At 42.0% G+C, this 27,037-nt stretch overlaps 1 pseudogene; it reads left to right on the plus strand.

Moving 5' to 3' along the window:
* Nucleotides 1–32: 32 nt before the first annotated feature.
* LOC142075008 (uncharacterized protein C5orf34 homolog) lies at nucleotides 33–16,571 on the plus strand (annotated as a pseudogene).
* The last annotated feature ends 10,466 nt before the right edge of the window (nucleotides 16,572–27,037 follow it).

The following is a 27,037-nucleotide window of genomic DNA, read 5'->3' on the forward strand; positions in this document are numbered from 1 at the left end:
TTTTTTTGGGGGGGTGGGGGGTGGTGGTGGTTTGTTGTTTGTGTGGTGGTTTTTTTTTTTTTTTTTCTTTTCCTTCCTCTTCCGAAACACATATGAGTGAGGTCTGGATTCTTTTTCCTGGAATAAACATGTTATATGTTGATATGTGAAAAAGCAAGCAGTATTTTGGAAGTTGGGTGCTTTCAAGATCTTTGGTTCAGGTAAGCTTATTTTCAACTTTTACAAGCAAAAACTATCCTTTAATTTGCTGTGTTCTTCAAGACTACGTGAATATAGTTATGTTTTAACCCATGCTTCTCCAAGAGTATGTGCAGTGCTTGATACATCTAACATGTCTAACCTTCCAGCAATCCTTGTAAATTTCTCTATTCTTCTAATTATTTTATATAGTTTGTTTTAATTTTGTAGTTTGAGTAAATTCATATGTTTCATAAATGTTAACATTCTGAAGTCAACTGTTCTTTTTTGACCCCATATAATCATGTTAGTCTTCCTAGGATACACCATTGTTGTTGCCGCCAAACTCAGTTGTACTTCTTCCTGTTACCTGTTATTGGTTAGACTGAGTAGAACCCCTTACCAAAAACAAATGGGAAATATTTCCCAAAAGGTAGCTACTGTAAAGAACACGTTGTAAATATGCATGTAAATAATTCTGTTATTTGGTGAAATAACTTGTGTGTCTGCTAATACAGTGAGCACTGACTGTTTTCTGGATGTTTATTTAACATACTCATTTAGGTTGGAGTTTTGGAAAAGAAAATTTAACTAGCTTTGTTTCCCTTGGTATAATTTCCACTATCTTGTCTTTTTGCTTTTAAAAAAAAGGTGTGTTGGGGTTTTTTTTGTATTCAAATATGCATTATAGTAAGGTAATAGCATCTTCAAGGGACTCTGCCTTGCATGTTTAATTTTGCATCTTTTGTACAGTGTCTTTTTTCCTGAAAAGTAGCTGTCAGACTCCAGATGTATACTCTTGTCAGCTTGTGGAGACAGTATGTCTTAGATGTAGATAAGAAATATGCTAAGTCATCCTGTACAAAAATTTTGGGAACCTAGGAATTGTATATTTAAGGCAATTCAGATCAAGGTTTGCAAAATAAGCTTTTTTCCTCCACTAGAAATACTGAAATTCAAAGTGGGACTTTTACTCAAAAGAGTGGAGAAGTTTGCAGTGTCTGTGCATATGAAGGTTTGTAAGAGCTTTAAGCCTGTATTGCAGTAAGGAAAAATTGGTTTTAACTCTGTCCTACTGAGTAAGGAAGACAGGATAATCTTTGCCTTAAATGTTTAACAATCTGTCCTACTTGTCTTAAATCTCACAGGAGTCTAATACCAAATTAGCGATGGTGGAATGAAATGTGAGGGCGCAAAAGAAAGAAGCAGGTTTTGTGCTGTCACAATCGCCATTTGCTGCTTCTCTGCCCACTTTTAACTGCCAGTAGTTCTGCATATGATAGAGGTGAGTTTTGAGAGGTTTAAAGGTGATTTCACCTGAATTTTAGCATTTACAAATCTTAAGTGCACTGTGTAAAAGTGTTTTTCATCTACAAGTTTCTGAACAATACCTTACAGATGAACAGCCCTTTAAAAAAATTATTTTCTTTGTGGCATAATGGTAAGCCAGTGAAGGCACAGAAGCATGGAAAGTAAGCTTTAGGGGAGAAGTGAAGCAACCTTCTTTAGCACTGGTTCTGAAAAGAAACATCCTTTGCATTCAAATTCTGGCACATGACCAAGCTTCACGCATCAGAAAAAAATATGCACAATATTTGCCACTCTTGACAAATCAATTGTGATTTAAGGAAAATGTTTAGTATTTGAAAATCACACTTTGCTTGAAGTTGTTTCAAACTGGGCTGCAAGAGGTGCTGCTTTGCATGTGGTTTGCTTTTGAATGGGTTACATATTCAGAAATGAAATCAACTTTTTCTCAGTAGTTTCTTTTCAAATCTGCTAAGAACTTCTTGCTATTGGCCAATTTTTTATTTATTTATTAGGAAAACAGATGGTCACTGAGTTTTTGAATGTTGGTTTATTTCTCTCTGGGCCAGTATTTCATTATCAAGTTCTGCCTTTCCTTCCTACTGCATGGAACTCATTCAATTAGCGATTGTTCAAGTTTGCCACTTCTCTCTGACTCATTTATAGTTCTAATCATCCAGTTTATGCCTGTGGATCCTAGTAGTTGATACAGGAACAGAAAATGACATTCCAGCCAAAAGGCAAGGAAGATACTGCACTGTTTGCACTCTGTGAATTGCTGATTTGCCACCTCTACTTCAGCCTACTTGACCTACTTCCACAGTTCCTACGCTTAGGGTTCTGACCATAGTAGTGAAGTTGCCAGCAAAATATAATGCATCTTCCATAAATAATAAAAAGTAATAAAGCAGAGAAGTACCATTATTTGTATTTTTGATGGATAAAATGCAAATACTTCAAAACTCAGCCGGGACTAGAATGTGCATTTCTGAACCCTGATCCAGCCCTATAAACATTATACTTACTTGGTTTTAAAGCAAGCATCTCTATACTGCTAGATTTACATACAATAAAAGTTATAAAAGGAGGATTCATAATCCAAATATATACTTTGAAACTTGCTTCAGGCAAGTACTATGCAGAATAATAGTCATTTTTAAAAAAAAAAAGAGTATTACAAATAGAACCAGGTTTCTTTTGATGCATGGCTGTGTCTGCAGCCACTTGACTGGATGTTGACCTACCCTCTACTTTGCTGAGAAAGCAGTTGTAGAGAATGGAAATTTGTACTGAATGTACTACTTCCATGATTACATACTGATCTTAAGAAACCTGTACTTCTGTAGGTAAGGAATGATTGTTACAGCTAGATGAGACCATATGATCTAGCGTGGCCTGTATAGCAAAGGATCTTGAATTACATTTGCTTAGTGCTTTAAGCAGGAATTGATAATAAATTGTCACTTAACTGTAAACTGTCAATCCATTTAAAACAGCTTTGATTAAACTGTAAATATTAGGGGGGAGAGTGTATATATCTTCTAAAAAGGCAACTAGGCTTAATTTTTAAATTGGCCTTTGGGAAATTAATCTTTCAATCTATTCATCTAGGGCTTCCGAGACCTTGTTCTAAGTATGTGGATATTTGTTAGATTTCCCTGCTCTATGAATGCATATGTAAAGCAGCAGTCACAAGAGAATTATTTATCTGTAATTTGTTTTAGGGATATGTTGTAGATCGGCAATCTGCCTTCTCAGTTCTGTCCCCTAAGCTGCCGCCTCATTTTCCAGAGATGCTAATGCGAGGAGGCATTGAATGAATGCCCTCTTACACAGCTGCTTGCATGCTGCGGAGGGGAGGGCAGGAGGAACGTGCTTATGCTTCTGCAGAAGTTCTCTAGATAGCTGTGCTCTGTGTCAGTGCACGTGCTGAAAGATGTATATCTTAAAGAAGCACAGTTACAGGTAAGTAGTTCTTTTCTATAGTCTAGGCCTTTATACTGATAACTTTCATTTCTGGAGCAGCAAAAAAAAGACATCCCTGTTTCCAGAAGATAGTGATAAAAGCTAAAAAAAGTGAAAGTAAAAAGACACAGTGTGTATTTTCATCTAGCTTGTTTTACAGATGTGTATATAAATCAGGTCACGTTTTCGACCTGTTCTCTGCTAGCAGGAAGATAAGGTTAATTCGCCAAACAAATGTATGCGCGGGAGGGAGGGAGCTCGGCGGGCCGCCCCGCCCTGCCCCGGGCTTCCCGCCTCACGGGCCCCAGGCACCTTCTGTTGATTCCCCGTTGTCCTGCGTAGCCCCTTCCGGGGAGATGGACGTGGAAAGCCTGATGATGCTGTACAGAGACGACTCGGTGGAGGTGCACTACGCGGGGGGGTCCCTCTTGCTGCTGTCTCCTTGTTGCTTTTGAGTACCTGTATGAAGCGGCGCTCCCAGCCTCTGCCCACCCCCTCCAGCCGGCGGAGACCACCCACCAGTGGGTCGCCTTCATCGTCAGTGCTTACGGGGTACGTGGTGGGTTGGTGTTGTCAGGCCCTTTGCCCCGTGGAAGGGAAGTTGGGGTCGGGAGGAGTGTGGCTTGTGTTACTGTCTCCATCGGAGGCAAGCAGGTTTTAGAAAGCAGTCTTAATGAAGAGTACTTGAACTGCCGTTCAGGAGTAAATGAATTGTCGCTTAGGAAGTAGCATCTCTCGCCTGCCGCATTCTTGTGAAGCGTGTAACGGGCCGGTTACGCAGAAACGGGGAGTCGCACAGAAGTCCTGTTACCTGTGCTCTATAGGGGAGGGGAAAAAAAAACCAACCCACCCCAACAAAATTGTTGTTGCTCTGTGTAAAATGAAGGGATTTTCTTGGACTCTGCTCCAGAAAAGAAGAGGATGGAATCTGCTACAATGTTTTCACTGCATAGAAAAACTCATGATATTACAGGGGTGTGTTGTTTTGTTTTTCTTCACGCTTAATTAGGAACAGCTTCTATGAGCTCTAGATTTCTGGAACAAGTTTTCTTCTCACCTGTACTTACCTTCATGTATTATATCCCCAGAAAGAAAAAAGGTGAGTTTTACATATGTAATGTTTTCGTAAAATAAACGTCCCTAGTGGTCTGACAAAGTGGATTTACGTAATTTAACATGCATGTGTATGAGTACAGGCCTTGAAGATCTACAGAGTACAGTTTGGCTAATGCGTTTGTCAACTTGATTAGAATACAGCCATGTTAAATTACAGGTTTAAATGTTACTTAGTCCTCTATGCATATCCTTTGCAGCCAAAAACTAAAGAGTTTGCTTACTCTTCTTAGTAAGACTAAAACCTAGGATTTTGTACATTTGATAGAATGAGCTATTTTATATATCATCACTTTGCTGTACTTGAAACCTTTCAGGGAAGACGCAGTGAAATACGACAGTATTTCCTGAGAGGCTGTCGGGTTCAGAATCCCATTGTTTCCCCCTGTTAAATACCTGTGTGAGTCTGTTACGGGGGCCTGAGAGAGGACTGGGGCAGAGTATCACTCTGTGGGAATGGCTACCCCAAGTCAGACTGAAGGTCCATCTGTTGTCCAAAAAGTGGATTCGTGCCCGGCATGCAAGTAACCAATTCCACACGCCCAGGAGAGATATTGTTTTATTCAGGCCTGGGTGCTCGGTGGACTTGCCACAAATCAAGCACACCTGGTCTAATCATCTTTCTGTTTATATCCATGCTTCTCATACATATTTTTAAGTTTCTCTTTTACATATTCATTACATTTCCGAGAATTAATTATAATATTACATCATCCTAGACACATGCGCACTAAAGCCTTTAGGGTCTCCTTGAGGGTCTCGGGTGGTCTCTGGTGGTCGGCAGGGTAGTGAACTCTTCATGAACCTGTTTCTTTCTTTCCTTATAAGGTTGAGGTTTGTCTCCGAGCCACGTCTGGACCATGTTTGTTTATGGTTCTCTTTTCCAAGGTTACTCTTCACTAGAGTCTAACAATGCTTCCAGGATACACGATTTATACTAGTTACAATTCTACACACCTGCAAACACAACACCTGCTAGTTACCTAACTTCTAAGCAACAAGTCTTCATTGTTTAGAATTACAGAAGCGAGCAGTATAGTAGATAGTAGATACTGTACCTACTGCATCACATCTAGCCCCCATTTACTGTTTCTAGGAGCTTTACTCCTCATCAGCATCCCTCTGGTGTTGCTGCTGAATGCATATGAGTGCGTGCACTGTGGTGGGAGTCTTTAGAAGACTGATAAATCAAATGTGTTTTAAGTTTTAAAACTTTTAGACTGAAGTTTTGTAGTCTAATCAAATCCATACGTTTGAGTTAGCTTTTAGGTTACATCAACATTGTTTATCTGAGGGATTAGATGCACCAAGGATGGTGAATCCCAGGAAAGCTCTGGTGAGATAAATGAGGAGGTATGCAAGGAATGAAACAAAAGACATTATTCAACCTCTGTAGAGAGTTAACTGGGCATGGCCTTGGGGGAAGAAATATGATAAGTCAGCCAAATAAGGGAGTACCAAGATAAACACCAAGAGAACAGAAACTACCGATAAAACTAAAGAAACAACTATTTGAACTATGGGTGAACTATCCTAATTAGCATGGTAAAAAAACCCACCCCCGGGCAGGAAAGCCCCCTACCAACCAAAGCCCCTTCCCCACAGAATATGCACAGTAAAAAGAAAGGATGCTGTGACTTTAAGTGAAGACAAGGCATTGCAAGAACGAATAGAAGTAAGGGTGACTAAGCGTAAACATAAAAGTACTGATAACTTTTGCTGGGAGAGTATATGTTGTGTTTTAACCTGGCAGGCAGCCAAATACCATGCAGCTGCTTGCTCATTCCCCCCCACCCCTCCAGTGGGACGGGGGGGAGAATCAGAAGGGCAAGAGTGAAAAAAACTCGTGGGTTGAGATAAAGACAGTTTAATAGAACAGGGAAAAAAAGGGAAAATAATAATAATAATGATAGAATATACAAAATCAGTGATGCACAATGCAATTGCTCACCACCTGTGCTGACCGATAACCAAGTAGCAATTGGTACTTCCTGGATCACGCCTACCATTCATATACTGAGCATGATGTCACATGGTATGGAATACCCCATTAGCCAGCTGGGCTGGCTGTCCTGATTATGTTCCCTCCCATCTTGTGTACCTAGCTCAGTCAGTAGGCATGGGAGCTGTCCTTGGACTAGGAGGGCACTTAGCAACAACTGAAAACATCAGTGTGTTATCAACATTCTCCTCATACTAAATCCAAAACACAGCACTAGGAAGAAATTTAACCCTATCCCAGCCGAAACCGGGACAGTATCCACCCCTTATTCCATACCATTTATGTCATGTTTAGGTCTCACATTTTTCAATACATTTAAATTAATCACCACCATCTTTCTTTTTTTATATATATATATATATATATAAAAAAAAAACCCACAGAGATATCATTCCCTTAGTCTATGGACTATCCCTCTAAAACGTCCGTTGAGTTCATTTAGTCCATGACTTTGGGCTCCATCTGTCATAACAGTCTTTCAGGGCAGGAGAGATGGTGTGTGGTGTTGGGCTGTCGCATCCTGAAGCCAGTTCTCATTTCAGTATTGCTGCGCTCGTCCAGTTCTATCATCGTTGCATGTTGCTCGGTTTCATCGGAGTTACTTCATTCTTCATTAATCTGGGTGATTTTTACTGCTATACCATTGATAGCAACCATAGAAATAATGATATACAATATCATATAACAATTAACATCATACAAACCAGTTCATTGGCTATTCTCACCCAAAATCAAATCCCCTTAAGGTACACATAGGACTTCCCCATCCTTTTGCATTACCCACCAAGTGCACCCAGGTCCTTGAGCAAAAGCAACCCCACGGATGGGTTTTCGCTTGCCAGAGGCAGGAGTAACCCAGACTGTCTTCCCCAGCATATTTCTTACGTGCATGACAGGGACTTTATCTCCATCTACAGTACGTAAGGGTCTTGGTTGGGCAGATCCCCTGGTGTTGACTACCCAGGTGGCTTTTGCTAAATGTGTGTCCCAATGTTTGCATGTCACACCACCCATTGCCCTCAGTGTAGTCTTTAGCAGTCCATTGTATCGTTTGATTTTCCCGGAGGCTGGTGCATGGTAGGGGATGTGATATACCCACTCAAGGCCATGCTCTTTGGCCCAGGTGTCTAGGAGGGTGTTTCGGAAATGAGTCCCGTTGTCTGACTCAATTCTTTTTGGGGTGCCATGTTGCCATAGGACTTGCTTTTCAAGGCCCAGGATGGTGTTCCTGGCGGTGGCATGGGGCACGGGGTATGTCTCCAGACAGCCGGTGGTTGCTTCCACCATGGTGAGCACATAGCGCTTGCCCTGGCGGGTTTGTGGGAGCGTGATATAATCAATCTGCCAGGCCTCCCCATATTTGTATTTCAGCCATCGTCCTCCATACCAAAGAGGCCTTACTCGCTTGGCTTGCTTGATGGCAGCGCATGTTTCACATTCATGGATAACCTGTGCAATAGCGTCCATGGTCAAGTCCACCCCTCGATCACGAGCCCATCTATATGTTGCATCTCTTCCTTGATGGCCTGAGGTGTCATGGGCCCACCAAGCTATAAATAATTCACCCTTATGTTGCCAGTCCAGATCCACCTGAGCCACTTCAATCTTAGCAGCCTGGTCCACCTGCTGGTTGTTGTGATGTTCTTCAGGGGCCTGACTCTTGGGTACGTGAGCATCTACGTGACGTACTTTTACAGCCAGGTTCTCTACTCGGGCAGCAATATCTTGCCACAACGCGGCAGCCCAGATGGGTTTACCTCTGCGCTGCCAGTTGTTCTGCTTCCATTGCTGCAACCACCCCCACAGGGCATTTGCCACCATCCATGAGTCAGTATAGAGATAGAGTACTGGCCATTTTTCTCGTTCAGCAATGTCCAAGGCCAGCTGGATGGCTTTCACCTCTGCCAAATGGCTCGACTCACCTTCTCCTTCAGCAGTTTCTGCCACTTGGCGTATAGGACTCCATACAGCAGCTTTCCACCTCCGATGCTTTCCCACAAGGCGACAGGACCCATCAGTGAACAGGGCATATTGCTTCTCGTTTTCTGGTAGTTTGTTATACAGTGGGGCCTCTTCAGCACGTGTCACCTCCTCCTCTGGGGATATTCCAAAATCTTTGCCTTCTGGCCAGTTCGTGATCACCTCCAAGATTCCTGGGCGACTGGGGTTTCCTATTCCGTCCCGTTGTGTGATCAGTGCGACCCACTTACTCCACGTAGCATCGGTTGCTTGATGTGTAGAGGGGACCCTCCCTTTGAACATCCAGCCCAGCACCGGCAGTCGGGGTGCCAGGAGGAGCTGTGCCTCAGTACCAACCACTTCTGAAGCAGCTCGAATCCCTTCATAAGCTGCCAATATCTCCTTCTCAGTTGGAGTGTAGCGGGCCTCGGATCCTCTGTATCCCCGACTCCAGAACCCTAAGGGTCGACCTCGAGTCTCCCCTGGTGCTTTCTGCCAGAGGCTCCAGGTAGGGCCATTCTCCCCGGCTGCGGTGTAGAGCACATTCTTCACATCTTGTCCTGCCCGGACTGGCCCAAGGGCTACTGCCTGAACTATCTCCCGTTGAATTTGTTCAAAGGCTTGTTGTTGCTCAGGGCCCCATTTGAAATCGTTCTTCTTCCGAGTCACTTGATAGAGGGGGCTTACAATCAGACTGTAATCTGGAATATGCATTCTCCAAAAGCCCACAACGCCTAAGAAAGCTTGTGTTTCCTTTTTGCTAGCTGGTGGGGACATGGCTGTTATTTTGGTGATCACATCCATTGGGATCTGACGACGTCCATCTTGCCATTTTATTCCTAAAAACTGGATCTCCTGTGCAGGTCCCTTGACCTTACTTTGTTTTATGGTAAAACCAGCCTGCAGAAGGATTTGGACTATTTTCTCCCCTTTCTCAAAAACTTCCTCTGCTGTGCTGCCCCATACAATGATGTCATCAATGTATTGAAGGTGTTCTGGAGCCTCACCCTGTTCCAGTGCGGTGTGGATCAGTCCATGGCAAATGGTAGGGCTGTGTTTCCACCCCTGGGGCAGTCGGTTCCAGGTGTACTGGACGCCCCTCCATGTGAAAGCAAACTGTGGCCTGCACTCTGCTGCCAAAGGGATTGAGAAGAACGCATTAGCGATATCATTTGTGGCGTACCACTTGGCTGCCTTTGACTCCAGTTCGTATTGGAGTTCTAGCATGTCCGGCACGGCAGCACTCAGTGGCGGCGTGACTTCGTTCAGGCCACGGTAGTCTACTGTTAATCTCCACTCTCCATTGGACTTTCGCACTGGCCATATGGGACTGTTGAAGGGTGAGCGAGTCTTGCTGATCACTCCTTGGCTCTCCAGTCGACGAATCAGCTCATGGATGGGGATCAGGGAATCTCGGCTGGTACGATATTGTCTCCGGTGCACTGTTGTGGTAGCGATTGGTACCTGCTGTTCTTCAACCCTCAGCAACCCCACAACAGAAGGGTCCTCTGAGAGACCAGGCAAGGTGGATAGCTGTTTAGTTTCCTCCGTCTCCAGGGCAGCTATACCAAAAGCCCACTGATACCCTTTTGGGTCCTTGAAATACCCTCTCCTGAGGTAGTCTATGCCAAGGATGCACGGAGCCTCTGGGCCAGTCACAATGGGCTGCTTCTGCCACTCATTCCCGGTTAGGCTCACTTCGGCCTCCAATACAGTTAACTCTTGGGATCCCCCTGTCACTCCAGAAACACAAATGGGTTCTGACCCTTCATAGCTTGATGGCATCAGGGTACACTGTGCACCGGTGTCTACTAGAGCCTTATATTCCTGTGGGTCTGATGTGCCAGGCTATCGAATGCACACAGTCCAATAAACCCGGTTGTCCCTTTCCTCCACCTGGCCGGAGGCAGGACCCCTCTAGTTCTGGTCATAGTATCCGCTTCTTATTTCTTGCAAACGTGAGTCAAGAATTCCTTCATTACAATCCAAAGTAAGATCAGCCCTTCTACTCTGTCTGGGGAACTGTTCACTGGAAACTGGACTGTCGTGAGACAGGTTTTTCCTGAAAACCGGAGCAGCATTTTTCCTGGGGGAACCCCCTTGTGTCATTGTTTTTCCTTGCAACTCATGTACCCGTGCCTCTAGAATGAAGGTAGGTTTTCCATCCCACTGCCTCATGTCCTCTCCGTGGTCACGCAGGTAAAACCACAGGGTGCCCCGGGATGTGTACTTTCTATATCCTCTCTCTTGAGCAGAAGAATGCTGACTCCTAATGGCTGAGATACTGGTCTGTACAGGTGGAGAATAGGACCTATCATCTTTGAGTTGCTGGACCTCCCGGGACAGTTTCTCCACAGCCGAGACAAGGGAGGAGGAGACAGTTTCTTCATATTCCCAGAGTCTGCCAACCACGTCATCCACCGTTGGTGCTTCTTCCTCTTTCCAGCACAATACTGCCAACAAACTGGCATACGATGCTGGTGCGCTCCATACCAACTTCCGCCACATGGGTCGCGTGCCCTGGACTTCATCTGGACCTTTGGGCGTTTGGTCATTTTCCAGGTCACTATAATCTACCTCCAGCACGCCTAGTTCTCTCAGGTACTGGATACCTCTCTCAATAGTGGTCCATTTGCCTGGGTGACATATAACATCTTCCTTGAAGGGATACCTTTCCTTCACGCCTGACAGCAGTCGCCTCCAGAGGCTGAGGACTTGTGCCCCTTGTCCAATTGCTTTGTCAATGCCCCCTTCCCTAGCAAGGGATCCCAGCTGTCTGGCTTCCTTTCCCTCTAATTCCAGGCTACTGGCCCCATTATCCCAGCATGGGAGCAGCCAGGTAACAATATGCTCGCCTGGACGACAGCTGAAATCTTTCCGCATATCTCGCAGCTCACTCAGGGATAGGGATCGGGTGGTTTCCATCTCGTTTATGAGTTCTTCCTCTTCCTCCTCCCCTCCTCGTGATGGCCCTGCTTTTCCATCATCCCTTTCTAAACGACTTGACTTCCGCTTCATAGATTTCTTCTTCTGTACAGGGGCGACGGATACTAGCAAGGGTTGGTCCTCTGGTTCAGCTGTAGTGCCTGTTGCTGGGGTTTGGGTAGCTGCAGTGCCTGTTGCAGGGGTTGGAGAATCTACGGTGACTGTTGCCGGGGTTTGAGTAGCCACAGGGGTTGTCGTGGGGGTTGAAGTAGTCACAGTGCCTGTCTTGGGAGTTTGAGTAGCCACCGTGTCTGTTGCCGGGGTTGATCTCCCGCTGCCCACCGCCCCCTGGGACCCGCCGCTCCGCCCGCCCCGACGAGGCAACGCCGTTTGCCCTCCCTCTTTTCTTGTTCCTGACGGTTGATCTCTGGACAGTATTCCTGAATAGTTGTTTAACCCTAAACAAGGCCTGAACCACATTCAGGAGACATAGCAATATGATCATGCTTGCTTGAACATCCCAAGGATATTCAAAATTCTCAGGGAATATTGTAGACACCTTCATGAAGAGGATAGAAGAAAAAGGAGTTTCTGACAATATGGAAGGGAAGATGAACAAGTTGGAGAAAGTGTCCCATCCTGTCTCCCCCTTAAATTCATTCTCCGAGGAGAAAAAATTGTAATTACTAATAGTTTCTAAGAGGTGGTTCCCGAGGTACAGAGATGACGGCAGTGCTGAGTACAGATACCAGATTAGACTTACGACCAATGATCTTATCACCTCATAAAACAGCAGCAAAATGATAATCTTGGCCCAGTTCCGACTGATGATAAACAGCACAAAAGGGAACACATACTGCAAGCAAGGTATTACATGACCCAACATTGAGAGACAGCCCCACAACTTTGACAGCCAATACATCAACATTGTGACCAATCAATACAATGAATGCTTATTACAATCTTGCCTTAACACACTTTGATCAGATCTGTCGTCATCTCAACCCTTTGAGCCCCACGTTGGGCTCAAAAAAGGACTGTCGTGGTTTAATCTGGCAGGCAGCCAAATACCATGCAGCCGCTTGCTCACTCCCACCCGCGCTGACCGATAACCAAGTAGCGATCGGTACTTCCTGGATCACGCCTACCATTCATATACTGAGCATGATGACACATGGTATGGAATACCCCATTAGCCAGCTGGGCTGGCTGTCCTGATTATGTTCCCTCCCATCTTGTGTACCTAGCTCAGTCAGTAGGCATGGGAGCTGTCCTTGGACTAGGAGGGCACTTAGCAACAACTGAAAACATCAGTGTGTTATCAACATTCTCCTCATACTAAATCCAAAACACAGCACTAGGAAGAAATTTAACCCTATCCCAGCCGAAACCAGGACAGTATAAAATGTTTACCGTGTGTTAACTGAGGTGTGCTAGCTTTGTAGAGTTACTACCTAGCACCCATCTCTGCGCAGACATGAAAGAAACAAATATCTCGGCTCCGTGTATGAGATTGGCTTATTACATACTGGGTAACGAACCCTGCTTGCGGGACAACGGTTTCATTAGCAATACACTTCATGCTAATATTTAGTTGTTAAAAACATTGTCAAACAGTATCACTACATACTTACAGCAGTCAGTCCTTAACAGTCATACTATATGTTCACTGCAAGTGTACAGCACCACAGAGCTGATGCACTGTCCTTAGCACTAGTGGGTAACGTTCCACCCTCCCCTCGGGCCAGGATCTTGTTCTTCTGGAAGATGGCTGAGTTTCTAGACAGATTCTAACTTTTAGCTTCCACTGTGACTACCTGCCTCAGGATATTAAGGGATAACTTTCCCAAGACACAGCAAGTGCCTTATCCTGTTGCTTGGCTTTTTTTCTTACCTTTTTTTTTCCCTTTGGTTTATCAGCTGCTGCTTTTTTTAAAGCAAAAGCAGTCTTTTTGTAGCTCTTGAGATTGTACTTCTTCAGTGACTAGTAATTTACTATCAGTTTATTTTTCTGTGGCCTCTATTTTCAACCAGTGCCCACGTTTTCAAGTCCTTTGCCATTTCCCACACTTCAGCAGTCCATTATAACAAGACAACAGTTATCAAGCTCCAGTTTATTCAGCATGTTCTCCTAACAAGTTGGTAATGGGTTAGCCTGGGGCTTTGCACAGTTAGCTTAAGGCATAGTTAACGTAAGACCTGTGGCCTGTTACTAGCTGTGACAATACTACTTTTACTGGGCCACAGAGTAGGAAAACGCTTCTACAGTTATACTGTATTACTTTGTTTTGAATTTGAGCATAAGCAATCTAGTACTACGGTTTGCTTAGGCTCTGCTTTGGCCACACACTAACCATCCACATCTCTAGGCAGCTTGACGAGGGGGATCCTGTCAGTGGTATGGCCTGTGTAAAACTGCATACAGTATTCAAAATACAGGTTAACCACAAATATATTCAGCGGTATAGTTCTATCTTCTGTTTTGTTCTTGTTCCTTTCCTAGAAATTTCTAATATTTCATAGAATCATAGAATCATTAAGGTTGGAAAAGACCTCTAAGATCATCGAGTCCAACCATCAACCCAACACCACCATGCCCACTAGACCATGCCCCTAAGCGCCTCATCTACACGTCTTTTAAATACTTCCAGGGATGGGGACTCAACCACTTCCCTGGGCAGCCTGTTCCAAGGCTTGACCACTCTTTCAGTAAAGAAATTTTTCCTAATGTCCAATCTAAACCTCCCTTGGTGCAACTTGAGGCCATTTCCTCTCGTCCTATCACTAGTTACTTGGCAGAAGAGACCAACACCCACCTCGCTACAACCTCCTTCCAGGTAGTTGTAGAGCGCGATAAGGTCTCCCCTCAGCCTCCTCTTCTCCAGACTAAACAGTCCCAGTATGTTTTCATGGAACTGTCAATCATAACACCAAGATCTCATTCCTGGGTGGTGGTAGTCAGCTCAGAGCCCATTCTTTTATATGTAAACTTAGGATTGCCTTTTCCCATTTATATCACATTATATTTATCTCCACTGAAATTTTATCTGCAGCCTTATTGTCTGTTCACTTGATTTTTTTTTTTTAATTTTTTTTTAGAGTCTTTTTGCAATTCTTTATGGTAAATTTTCATCTTTAGTGCCCCAAATATCTTCAGCAGACTTTCTTACCTTACTAATACACTAGTGCTGTCATATTTCATTTTAATTGAACTCCAGGCTTTTCCAGTGCTGGGCCAAAGTACGATCCTGGCTGAAACATATTTGATTAAAGGTCAGTCAAATGAGACAAAGCTGATTAAATTGAGATAAAACAAATGATGAGGAGTGTGAATAATCTTTGGTTAATTTTTTTTTTCACACCTTATTTGAGAGGGTTTGCATTTCTGTGTTTATCCAGTGCTATACCTGGAGTCTTCAAATGAAAGCAGACTAAGGATATTTTCTGTGCAGTGATCAGGCATAAGGACAATACAAAGGAAGATATCTTCTTTTGGGGCAGAACTTTTGCAGATGTCTAGAAAAGCATTCTCTATCTTGACAGAATTTTTCTAGTTTCAGCATGCGATTAGTGCATTTTCTAAACTATATCTAACTATATCTCTTCTTCGGGCAAAGCTTTAATCTGGGGTTTGAGGTAGATGCAGTGCTTGTTTGGAGTAATTTGTTGAGAATCATCTGCTTCATTTTTGTAGAAGGGGTAGCACAAGGGCATATGCTGTGAAAATGTTTTTTGTTTGTTTTGAACAGAAGTGCTAATTGAAGCAGCAGTCTGTACTTGAATATCACTGCAGTAAGATGAGGCTATTCTTTTGAGATTTTCCAAATGTTGTATTGTAAAAGTCTAAACTCTTTATTATATTTTAAACTCTTCTTCAGAAATAAGCTCTATCCATATCCCAGCAATAGCTGTGCAACTCAATCTTCGGTGCTGGGGATTAATTAAGTTTACCCACATAGCTGTAAAACATTTTCAATAAATTTCCGTTTTGGTAAAAACACATAAATACTTGTTACATGCCATTTTTACAGGCTTATTTTAATTTTATAAGTAAAGAGAAGATTTCAGAGCACGTGGCATTTTAATGTACACGATTTTAATGTGGACTTTCCATGAACTCTACTGATAACTGATATGATCAAGATAATTTAGGCTTTCTCTTCAGTGTTTCTTAAGAAGCAGTTGGAAACAGAAATATCTACTGTCTGTGGGCAGTTGTGCCTGGTCAGTTGGCCATGTATCTTACTAGTTTATGAATGGATATTAAATGACAACCTTATTGCTAGATAGAATCCTGTTAGAACAGAAGGAAGTGGATATAAAGGTTATATAATTTGCTTCCTCTTGAGTTCATGTATGCAAATAAACACAGAGTAAAGTTTCTTGCCATACATCACCTTGCAGAAGGACCAAATTAATTTAAATGTAAATCCTCCATTGTAATTTCTGGCAAGCATGTCGTTTTTATCTTGCAACACATTCCTCTCTTTTTTCTTGTATTAGATTCTTTTCAGTGATGTCTTAGAAGTTAGATGGCCTGACCCTTCTATGGCTGATCTGACAAGATGTATAGAGAATGGCAGTGTGAAGATCTCATCAGTAGATGGTCATGTTCACCTTTACCTGTCAGAATTGCAGCAAGAACTTACAATAGAGTTCTTATGCAAAGTCAGCCAGTCATCTGCAGCATCCTTACGCTCCTCTCAAAAGAACAGCAACTATCAAACCAGGTATCAGTATGGAAAAATCAAGTAAAAATTCTGTTCCAGAAATGTCTTCAAAACAAACAAGAATAGAGAATAAGAAGAATGAACACGGTTGAGCTGAAGGTAAATACAGAGAACCAACCAAGCCAAAGGACCAAAGAGAGAGAGATGGAGTCCCTTTATTTTACACAAATTGTTCTGAATACATCTGGGTTACACAGCGTTGGTCTGTTTCCTCATACCCAGAAGAATGGAAATACCCTTTGTCATTGGCATTAGTACACTATAACTTACATACTGTTAAGAATGTAATGAAGACATGTGAGAATAACAGCCATACAGCTATAGGAGCTAATGTTTTAATAGACCCTATACTAGAGTATATTTCTCATCTAAATAACTACTTTTTTTTGTGAATTTTCATGTTAACATAGGTACATCAGAACAGCAATAGAATGGTGCAGAAGTTTGCATGAATGGAAGGAGATTCCTGAATATACTGCACGCTCTGTAACTGAAGAAAATTGCTATTCATCTTCATCCTAAATAATTGACTACAAATAATGTTGAAAATAAAGTTCGAAAAGACTATAAACTCTGAATTTTATAGACTGTATTTCCTAAGGGTCAAAAATGAAAACTGTAAATCCATTTATTTTGTATGGTTTCATATTTTTCTTATAGTGTTTAAAATGTTAGATAAGTTGAGTTCTAGGTGAAGCTTGTTTCATTGCGCTTCTGCCTGCCTTATTTAAAAATCAGAATTATGGTGACTTTGCCAAAGTAGGATTAATGTTACAGAGATAGTATCTTGCAAGGTGAAAAGGGGAAACTAGACTAAGAAATGAATCTTTTAACAGAACACCAAGCAGTTCAAAATAGTACTTTGAACTGTTAAATGACATTTGGATCTCTTGCTAATATATTTGTCCTTTTTAATACATGCTAGTGACAGAAGGTCTACTGACATAATATATGAACATAATTGGGAATTAAAAATGTGTTAATTGAAATCGATTACACAAGCACTTGTTATTCAAATTATAGCAGATTCAGTAGCTGATGAAACAAAAATTATATCTATATTTATACATATATACAGCAAAGAGACTATTCTTAGCAGAGCCCTGATTTTTGGAAATATATGATTGACAAATGGCAGCCATTGACTAGTGATATGAAAGACAAAAATAAAGCATTTTTTTTTTCCACTTGGATTTTGCTCATCTAATTTTCACTATTGTTGGAAACTTAAAAATTAAAATCTGAAGTAGAAAAATACATTTGAGAACCTTTTTTGATACTAAATCGATTAATAATCTTTATTTTCTTGGACAGGTCTGCTGATGCTGAGCTTGAAAAAATACAGGGATTTAACTATCTTTTTGAAAGCTGTAAAGATTTTTCACTTTTATATTCCATAGTCATCTGCATATTCAAATCTGCTTTTTTAGATCGTCAAAGGCTCTCTATCCTCTTCTCACCTTCTACTGTCTTACCCACTTCTTAAAATTAGCTTTTTAAGCCATTTTTTGTTTTCTCATTTATCATTTTTGTTTTATAATTTATCTTGTCCAACTTCTGTGTAACAGCACCAGAAACAAAAACAGTGGCAGAGTACAAAACTAAAATTAAAAAAAATTACAAAAAAAAAAAAGGAAGCCCTTTAATGGGTATTGCATCAGTTTTGCTAACACTCATCTGCTAATCTGTTCTTGAAAGAGGGATGATGCAGTTGCCTTTGGGCTTCTTGTTGCAGTACAATACCTTTTTGTTTATCAACTACCTCAGTATTGTTCCACTGTTCAGCCAGCTCAAAAAAGTGTGCAGTGCTGCATGTCTTTAAGCCAGTGTTCAATTTTATTAGCATGCTGTTAAACTGTGCAATGTGACATCAAATAGTTTCCTTTTTAAAGTAACTTTTGGATTAATTGAAGTCTTAGTAAAGACCTTTTCTAGAAATGTTATAGATGTTTTAAGTAATATACTCTTATTTTTTTAGCTTTATGTAATTACCATGCTATGAAATGTGAGACTTTGTAATGCAGAATGATGAATACAAATATAGAGAAGCATTTTTCTCATTATTAGGGGGAAGACTTTGATTTTTTTTTCTTAACAAAATAACTCTAGTTTTATTGGATAATAGCAATGTTCTGGAAAGGACATCTGCAAAAAACAATCCATCTGGTATTGCTGTCAGAAAAACAAAACAGGAGTGAGCTGGAAGAAATCAGTGAAGGGTGCATCTTGGTAGCTTTGGAAAAAAAACTTCTAAAGTAATTCAGGATATTGAATCTCTGCTTGCAGCTTCTGGGAAGTAAAGCCTCATAGCATGTGAAAACCTGTGTTACATATCTTCATAGGAGCTGTCCCAGCTATGTCTGAAGAGGCTTTGAGGTTTAAGAGGAGTAAAGGCTGAAGCTGTAGTTGAATGCCTTTTCAGACCAGCAAAGTGTTTAATTTGGCATTAGAATACCACAATTGTATAATGCGGATAGGCAAAAAGTATGGGCAAAATAATAGAGCACAGCTGTATGAATATGACAGGACTGACCTGACAGTGCTACTTTATAAATGTATGAATGTCTGAATAGTTTAATTTTATAGAGGATGGTGCAAGCATCTTAGTTAAATTGCTCAAGTGACTAGAGTAGGGATAAGCAATTTTGACTGTAAAAATGTGCTTTTATTCAGAAGCTTACACCGAGTAGTCCAGTATTGAATAGAGTAAAAAGTTTTCCAAATGCTTTCTACTCTACTGTTTTGTAGTAAATAAATATTTATTTAAAGTGTGTTTAGTCCTTTCTGCTGTGTGGTCAGTCACTTGGTGGTGCACGCTATGTTTAGTGATAAAATACTAACCTTTTACCGTTGGTTTTTCTTCCAGCGCTTTATTTAATCTTGTGGGAAATACCCAAACTGTTTTCAGTTTTTCTAGAAAAATTTCTCCCCTCACCCCAATGCGGCCCCGGGCAGTGGGCGGGCCATGGTCCAAGTGTTCTCTGCGGCCACGCATGCTTCCTAGCCCCGCGCCGACGGAGCTCGAGGCGGTTGGCTCCGCTTCGCCTCATGGGGTGGCTGGCGGCTGCCGCTCGTCAGGTGGGCACAGGGAGCGGCGGCCGGCTTCTCGCCTCTGCCTGGGCTGGGCAGAGCTGCTCCCTGCCCCGGCGGCCTCGCTCCCTGCGGTGCGGAAGGCGGCGCTTCCCCGTGTAGAGCGTGCCCTCTGCCGGCCCGGCGGGCACTACCCGGGCAACCCCCGCCAGCGGGAGGCGCGGGCTTCTCATCGCTCCGGGCTGCCTGTGGCGGGGTTGGGGTTTCGGGGTCCGTTGGTGAGGGGACCCCGGGGCCAAGCGTTTCCAATACGATATTTTTTACTGAGAAAAAGCTAAAGCGGGAGAAGGCTGTCGTAGCACTCTGACAGGAGCTAGCGTCAAATTCCTATTTTATTAATATAGTTACTTATATGTGCGTTGTGTCAGGTCTTAACATAAGAAACGGTAATGTAGAGCTTTACCTAAAGCCAGGCATGTCACTTACATGTTAGGCTCCGTAACACTCTTGGTTCCTTTTTTGCGGTAAAGATGACAGTATATTTTTATTTCTTAATGACTGAGGAGATGGCTGATGAAGGGTTTTGGTGCTGGGTGCTGAGACAAAGAATACCCTTACCTCAAGACATAAAAATTGTTGCTGATCTCTGTAATTTTACACGTCTGTCTGCCGCATGCATGTCTTCACTTCATCCCTCTCTTTAGTTACACATACTGACTGTACTTTAATCTTAAATTGGATTAGCTGTTTATGATCTGAATGCTGTTGTAATTAATTAGGGTAATACAAAAACTGCTTATGCTTTTTCTTTTTTCTTTTTTCTTTTTTTTTTTTTTTGTCTAGGATGACAAATGAATTTTTTTTCAACTGGATAGTACTGTGGTTTGTTTCCAGTTACCAAATACTTTTAGGATATTTCTTTCAACTTTTTCTTTCCTCTTAGATACATCTCAGTTCTGAAGTACTCATTAAGGAGAAGGTCTGCATTTTGGTAGCTTGGGAGGGCTCTTTTCAAACACTTCAATTTATGTTTCCTGAAATAAATAATTTAATTAAACAGTGCAGATCCTGATTTTATGTTTGTTTTGTTTAATTGTTTGCTTATTTTTCTTAATTTCCTCAGTTTGTTCCTAACTATCTTGGTAAAATCCTACTGATGTATTGTGTGCTTTTGTCCTCTTTCCTCTTCAACCTCCTTCTATCCTTCAACCCCAATAACACATTATAATTATCTGACCCCAAAATATTTGAATTATCAGTCCTTCACAGATTATTTTATGCTTGGATTTGCTTTTCCAGGAGATAATGCATTAAAAGTTTGAGCTTGTGTCTTAAAGGGTAATTGTATTTTATTACATTTTTAACATAAATAAACATCCAATATCAAATAATGTTTTTTTAGGAGATTATAGAATTATAAGGGACCACTGAAGTCTTTTGACTTCTTGCATAAAATGGACAATAGAATTTTATGCATTAACTTCCTATATGTATTCATGTACCCGATAACTTCTTGCAAAATTGGAGCAAAAATTTTGGAGAGTGATAATATTTCTAAATGATAATTTTAGGTGTTGGATTTTTGCTTTGGTCTTACACCGTGAGTTGAAAGGCCTCTTAGTGCCAGGTATTTCCCCAAATGCATATTTACAGCTTTGATCTAAATATTTTCTTGTGTCAGTAATTTACAATATGTCAACTGTGCATTTATTAAAATTATTTTTATAATTTCCTTAAATGAAATTAAATATATCAACAAAATTGCATTTTGTGGGTATAGGCAGAGACAATGCTTTAATGCTTTATGCCATATAAAAATATCATGAGAAATCACAACTCTAAGTAGTGTTGTCATATCAACTGTTGTGTGCATGTGTTTTATGTAAACCCAACCTAAATCTTTTCTTCAATAAGTTAACTGTACTGACCACCCATATTCTTTAGTTGTGAAGTTAGCTTTCTAAGCATTCTTGTTCTGTTTTAACAAGAATGTAAGCTCCACAACTATGCTTTCTGAGATTTATAGGATAGAAAAACCTATGACACTTTATTGCAATATTTTGTAAACATTCTGAAAAGATTTTTTCCAGACAAAAATACAGTTTCTAATTTTATATTAAAAATAATAATTTCAGAGATTATTTTGGTGGAAGAGAGTTTTGCTTTTTCTAGTCTGATTTCACTCTTGACCTGGAGAACATTTATACTTATGCTGTTGTACCTGGGAATGTGACTTGATTTTTCCACAGACAGGGGTCATTTTTGTCTATAAAAGATGGCAGAGACAGACTGTTTAAAAAGAACAGTTATGCCATGGATATGGCTCTTGACTAAGGATAATCTGAAGCCACGTTTTTGCTTTCTGTTCTTCATTCTTGCTCAAAGACACCCATCCACATATTGTCCTTGTTTTCCAGTTGGTATTGTTACCTTTATTTCATTCATGGTACATAATTCCCAAAACATATTCATTTTTGGATTTTTTTTTAAGTCTGTAGTGATACTTTTCCTGTATACTTCATGCACATGTTAATAATATCCATAGTAAAGCAGTGTAAGCCTACCACAGAACTGACACAGACCTCTGTTACTATTTGAATTTATAGGTCTCTGTTTATCTATACCAAGGTCACTAATTGATGGGATGAAATTAAAAAGACATCCCTGAATGTGACTCATCTATGTTTCATTAGGTGGGAATCTTTCAGGCACACAGTTACAAGGAAAAATCTGTTAATTTTGAAATGCAGTTACTTAAAACAGAAGGCTGGAAGTGCCCTTTTCTGACTTTATGACATAGGGTTTTGTTATCTTTTAATTATTATCTTGTTCCATCTTTGTGCCCTTCTCTTGTTTTATGGTCTTGACTTTTTTTTCTGCTTTCTTTAACAGAGCTTCTAAGCCCTAGCTGAAGTTGCTTTTAGCTCAATTATATTTGTTCAGGAATTCATTAAAGATGTTGCTTCATTCTGTATTTTTAACTATTGTTCAATTTTCATGTATGTTTTGTAGAGAGTTTGTAGAGCTTTGTGTAATATCGGTGCTTGCTGTTGCCTGGTTTGATTTATTTAGGTATGGAACAAACTGTGTTTGGTCTTTCCTGCATTGGACTGGACAGACTGGATTCAGCAAGCACAGAGGCTCAACTCTGAGACATAGACCACATTTCCTACAGGAATAAGGCATCTGCAATGGAAAAAATGTCCTCCTAGTCCCGGGGTAAGTTTGACTCTGAATACTGGTGTGCTTTTTAAGGGTGTGTTGCTGCATTAGCTCTTCCCAGATTGGATTCTTATACAGATTTTATGGTAATTTTAAATAAAATCCAGTCTGACATGATGGTTATATAGAAGAAACATTTTTGAGGATATCGCCATTTGTTCCTTAAAATGGAATTTATTCAGAAATGTACTGTATTTTGTAAAGTCACCCCCCAGAAAATGACAGTTCCAGTGTTTCAGGAAATACTTTGTGTCTACATGTTCGTTCAGAAGAGGCACAGTCATGGTTAACAGACTCTAAACTTGACCCACTTTTTTTTCATCTGTGTGCAAAGCTCATGTATTATTCATGCTTTCTTCTATTTTTTTAACCTTTTGCAAATGAATGCTTCAGTGAGCTTTTTTTCTATAAAGATCAATGCCAGTAGTCATGTCTTGGGGATAATTCTACAATAAACAGGCATGTAAATAAGATAGAAGAAACATTTTATATTTTCTGGGGCTTATAATCAATAATGTGTTTAAAATCATAAAATATTATTGTCCTGGTTTCGGCTGTTAACTTTCTTCCTAGTAGCTGGTATAGTGCTGTGTTTTGGATTTAGTATGAGAAGAATGTTGATAACACACTGATGTTTGAGTTGTTGCTAAGTAGTGCTTACACTTTTCAGCTTCTCATGCCCTGCCAGCGAGAAGCTGGGAGGTGGTGCAGCCAGGACAGCTTACCCAAACTGGCCAAAGGGATATTCCATACCATATGACGTCATGCTCAGTATATAAACTGGGGGGAGTTGGCCAGGGGACGGCGACTGCTGCTCGGGAACTGGCTGGGCATCGGTTGGCAGGTGGTGAGCAATTGCATCGTGCATCACTTATTTTGTATATTGTCCTGGTTTCGGCTGGGATAGAGTTAAATTTCTTCCTAGTGCTGTGTTTTGGATTTAGTATGAGAAGAATGTTGATAACACACTGATGGTTTTAGTTGTTGCTAAGTACCCTGCTAGTCAAGGACTTTTCAGCTTCCCATGTGTCGCGAATGAGTGGTTTTGCAGCCGCTTAAAGAATCACTGGCAAAGGTATCAGCAAAAGTGATTTTAATAGAAATCTATAAAAGCGCGACTTAACAGAATTCGATGGCAAGGTTCACTCTATTACTTATTACATGGATTAAGTATACACAGGGAAAATCGTGTCAGAATTGTGTTGGAATGATTTATAGAAAGACCGAGGACAAAAGGGTAAGGGAGACCCTCCCGTTGAGTCATGAGGTTCAGAGAAGACCCAGCTGGATCCAATCTTAGTCTCAGACTTGGACAACGGTTTGTGTCTAATAAAAAAGGGATAAGGAGACCCTCCTGTTGAGTCACGAGGTTCAGAGTAGACCCCCTTGCTCTCTAAACTCCTTCTCAGAGAGGAGTCTAGGTGCGGCTGGATCTACCCCTAGTCTCAGACCTGGACAATGGTTTATGCCTAAGGGATTATATGTGTTTAGCAGCAATTTAAAGTTCATAAACAGTTTTGAGGTAGATCATAAGATTCTAACAACACTTAATCATTAACCAATTAGGCAGTTACAAAGTGAGGTAGTCAAGTTTACTACAACTACTAAACCAACTTAACTGCAGATTGTGCTTATCATTGATTATCTAAATCAATACACACAAACACACACACACAAAAGATCTAGATCAATTCATATATATATATATGGTACCAAAGCTAGATAAGTTTATAAAGGCCTAAAGCTAGATAAATTTATAAAGGTATACCTTTTAAAAATTTCCCTCGAGTCTCGTGAAATACTCACGTTAAATGCCTTGGCATTTTTCAACGGGCGAAGGGTTGAGCCCCGAGGAGTGTCTCGGCCAAGGAGTGTTTCAGCCCAGATTCCGGTGGTCCTCCGAATATCACAAACTCGAGAGTTTGCGAACTCTGAGAGGCGTCCCACTCAGAGGGAGATTCTGGGTGCAGCCCGCTGCGGTCCAGGAGAGCTCAAAGGGTCTCACTAAGGACCACTGTTTATAGGTTTGTTAGATGATTGGCTTTAGTCATCCATGACAATTCCCAGGATTTCAACAACAACGGTGCCGTTCCACTCAAGTTACAACTCAGATAGGGGTGTCGGGGAATGACGGATTATCCCCAACTTTGTCCCCCACCCGGGTTAGGTAACGAAAGTTCTGGTACGGTCAGTGCTGTTCCTCACTTTGGCCATGGAAGAGTTCTGTGAACACTCAAGGGACACTTAACTGCCCAACTCATTACAGGAGGGCCAAAGTTTATCAGGAGTTCCTGAGGTCATAGAGTGACCCTGGGAAAAAAAGGGGGGGAGGAATGCACCACCACACCATACTCTGCCAGGTACACAAGAAGCTGGGAGGGAGCATAGCCAGGACAGCTAAACCAACTGGCCAACGGGGTATTCCATACCATATGACATCATGCTCAGTATATAAACTAGGAGGCATGGTCCAGGAAGTAGCGATCGCTGCTTGGTTATCGGTCAGCGGGTGGTGAGCAATTGCATTATGCATCACTCATTTTGTATATTCTACCATTATTATTGTTATTATTATCCCTTCCTTTTTTGTTCTATTAAACTGTCTTTATCTCAATCCATGAATTTTACTCCCCCCCCCCCCCCCCGATTCTCTCCTCCATCCCACTGTGGGGCGAGGGGAGTGAGCGAACAGCTGTGTGGTGTTTGGCTGCCTGCTGGGTTAAACCACAACAGTCCTTTTTGGCGCCCAACATAGGGCCTCTGGCAGAAATCACCAGGGGAGACTCAAGGTTGACCCTTAGGGTTTTCAAGTTGGGGATACAGAGGATCCGAGGCCCGCTATACTCCAACTGAGAAGGAGATATTGGCAGCATATGAAGGGATTCGAGCTGCTTCGGAAGTGGTTGGTACTGAAGCACAGCTCCTCCTGGCACCCCGACTGCCGGTGCTGGGCTGGATGTTCAAAGGGAGGGTCCCCTCTACACATCATGCAACCGATGCTACGTGGAGTAAGTGGGTCGCACTGATCACACAACGGGCCCGAATAGGAAACCCCAGTCGCCCAGGAATCTTGGAAGTGATCACAAACTGGCCAGAAGGCAAAGATTTTGGAATATCCCCAGAGGAGGAGGTGACGTGTGCTGAAGAGGCCCCACTGTATAACAAATTGCCAGAAAATGAGAAGTAATATGCCCTGTTCACTGATGGGTCCTGTCGCCTTGTGGGAAAGCATCGGAGGTGGAAAGCTGCTGTATGGAGTCCTATACGCCAAGTCGCAGAAACTGCTGAAGGAGAAGGTGAATCGAGCCAGTTTGCAGAGGTGAAAGCCATCCAGCTGGCCTTGGATATTGCTGAACGAGAAAAATGGCCAATACTTTATACTGACTCATGGATGGTGGCAAATGCCCTGTGGGGGTGGTTGCAGCAATGGAAGCAGAACAACTGGCAGCGCAGAGGTAAAGCCATCTGGGCTGCCGCATTGTGGCAAGATATTGCTGCCCGGGTAGAGAACCTGGCTGTAAAAGTACGTCGCGTAGATGCTCACGTACCCAAGAGTCGGGCCCCTGAAGAACACCAAAACAACCAGCAGATGGACCAGGCTGCTAAGATTGAAGTGGCTCAGGTGGATCTGGACTGGCAACATAAGGGTGAATTATTTATAGCTCGGTGGGCCCATGACACCTCAGGCCATCAAGGAAGAGATGCAACATATAGATGGGCTCGTGATCGAGGGGTGGACTTGACCATGGACGCTATTGCACAGGTTATCCATGAATGTGAAACATGCGCTGCCATCAAGCAAGCCAAGCGAGTAAAGCCTCTCTGGTATGGAGGACTATGGTTGAAATATAAATATGGGGAGGCCTGGCAGATTGATTATATCACACTCCCACAAACTCGCCAAAGCAAGCATCATGTGCTCACCATGGTGGAAGGAACCACCGGATGGCTGGAAACATACCCTGTGCCCCATGCCACCGCCAGGAACACCATCCTGGGCCTTGAAAAGCAAGTCCTATGGCGACATGGCACCCCAGAAAGAATTGAGTCAGACAACGGGACTCATTTCCGAAACACCCTCCTAGACACCTGGGCCAAAGAGCACGGCATTGAGTGGGTCTATCACATCCCCTACCATGCACCAGCCTCCGGAAAAATTGAACAATAAAACGGACTGCTAAAGACTACGCTGAGAGCAATGGGTGGTGGGACATTCAAGCATTGGGACACACATTTAGCAAAAGCCACCTGGTTAGTCAACACCAGGGGATCTGTCACTCGAGCTGACCCTGCCCAATCAAAACTTTTACGTACTGTAGAGGGGGATAAAGTCCCTGTCGTGCATATGAGAAATATGCTGGGGAAGACAGTCTGGGTTACTCCTGCCTCTGGCAAGGGAAAACCCATCCGTGGGACTGCGTTTGCTCAAGGACCTGGGTACACTTGGTGGGTAATGCGAAAGGATGGGGAGGTCCGGTGTGTACCTCAAGGGGATTTGATTTTGGGTGAAAATAGCCAATGAACTGAATTGTATGATGTTAATTGCTATATAATACTGTATGTCATCACTTCTATGGTTGCTATATGTCATATCAATGGTATTGCA

Source organism: Calonectris borealis, chromosome W (genome assembly GCF_964195595.1).
Source record: "Calonectris borealis chromosome W, bCalBor7.hap1.2, whole genome shotgun sequence".
Lineage (NCBI taxonomy): Eukaryota > Metazoa > Chordata > Aves > Procellariiformes > Procellariidae > Calonectris > Calonectris borealis.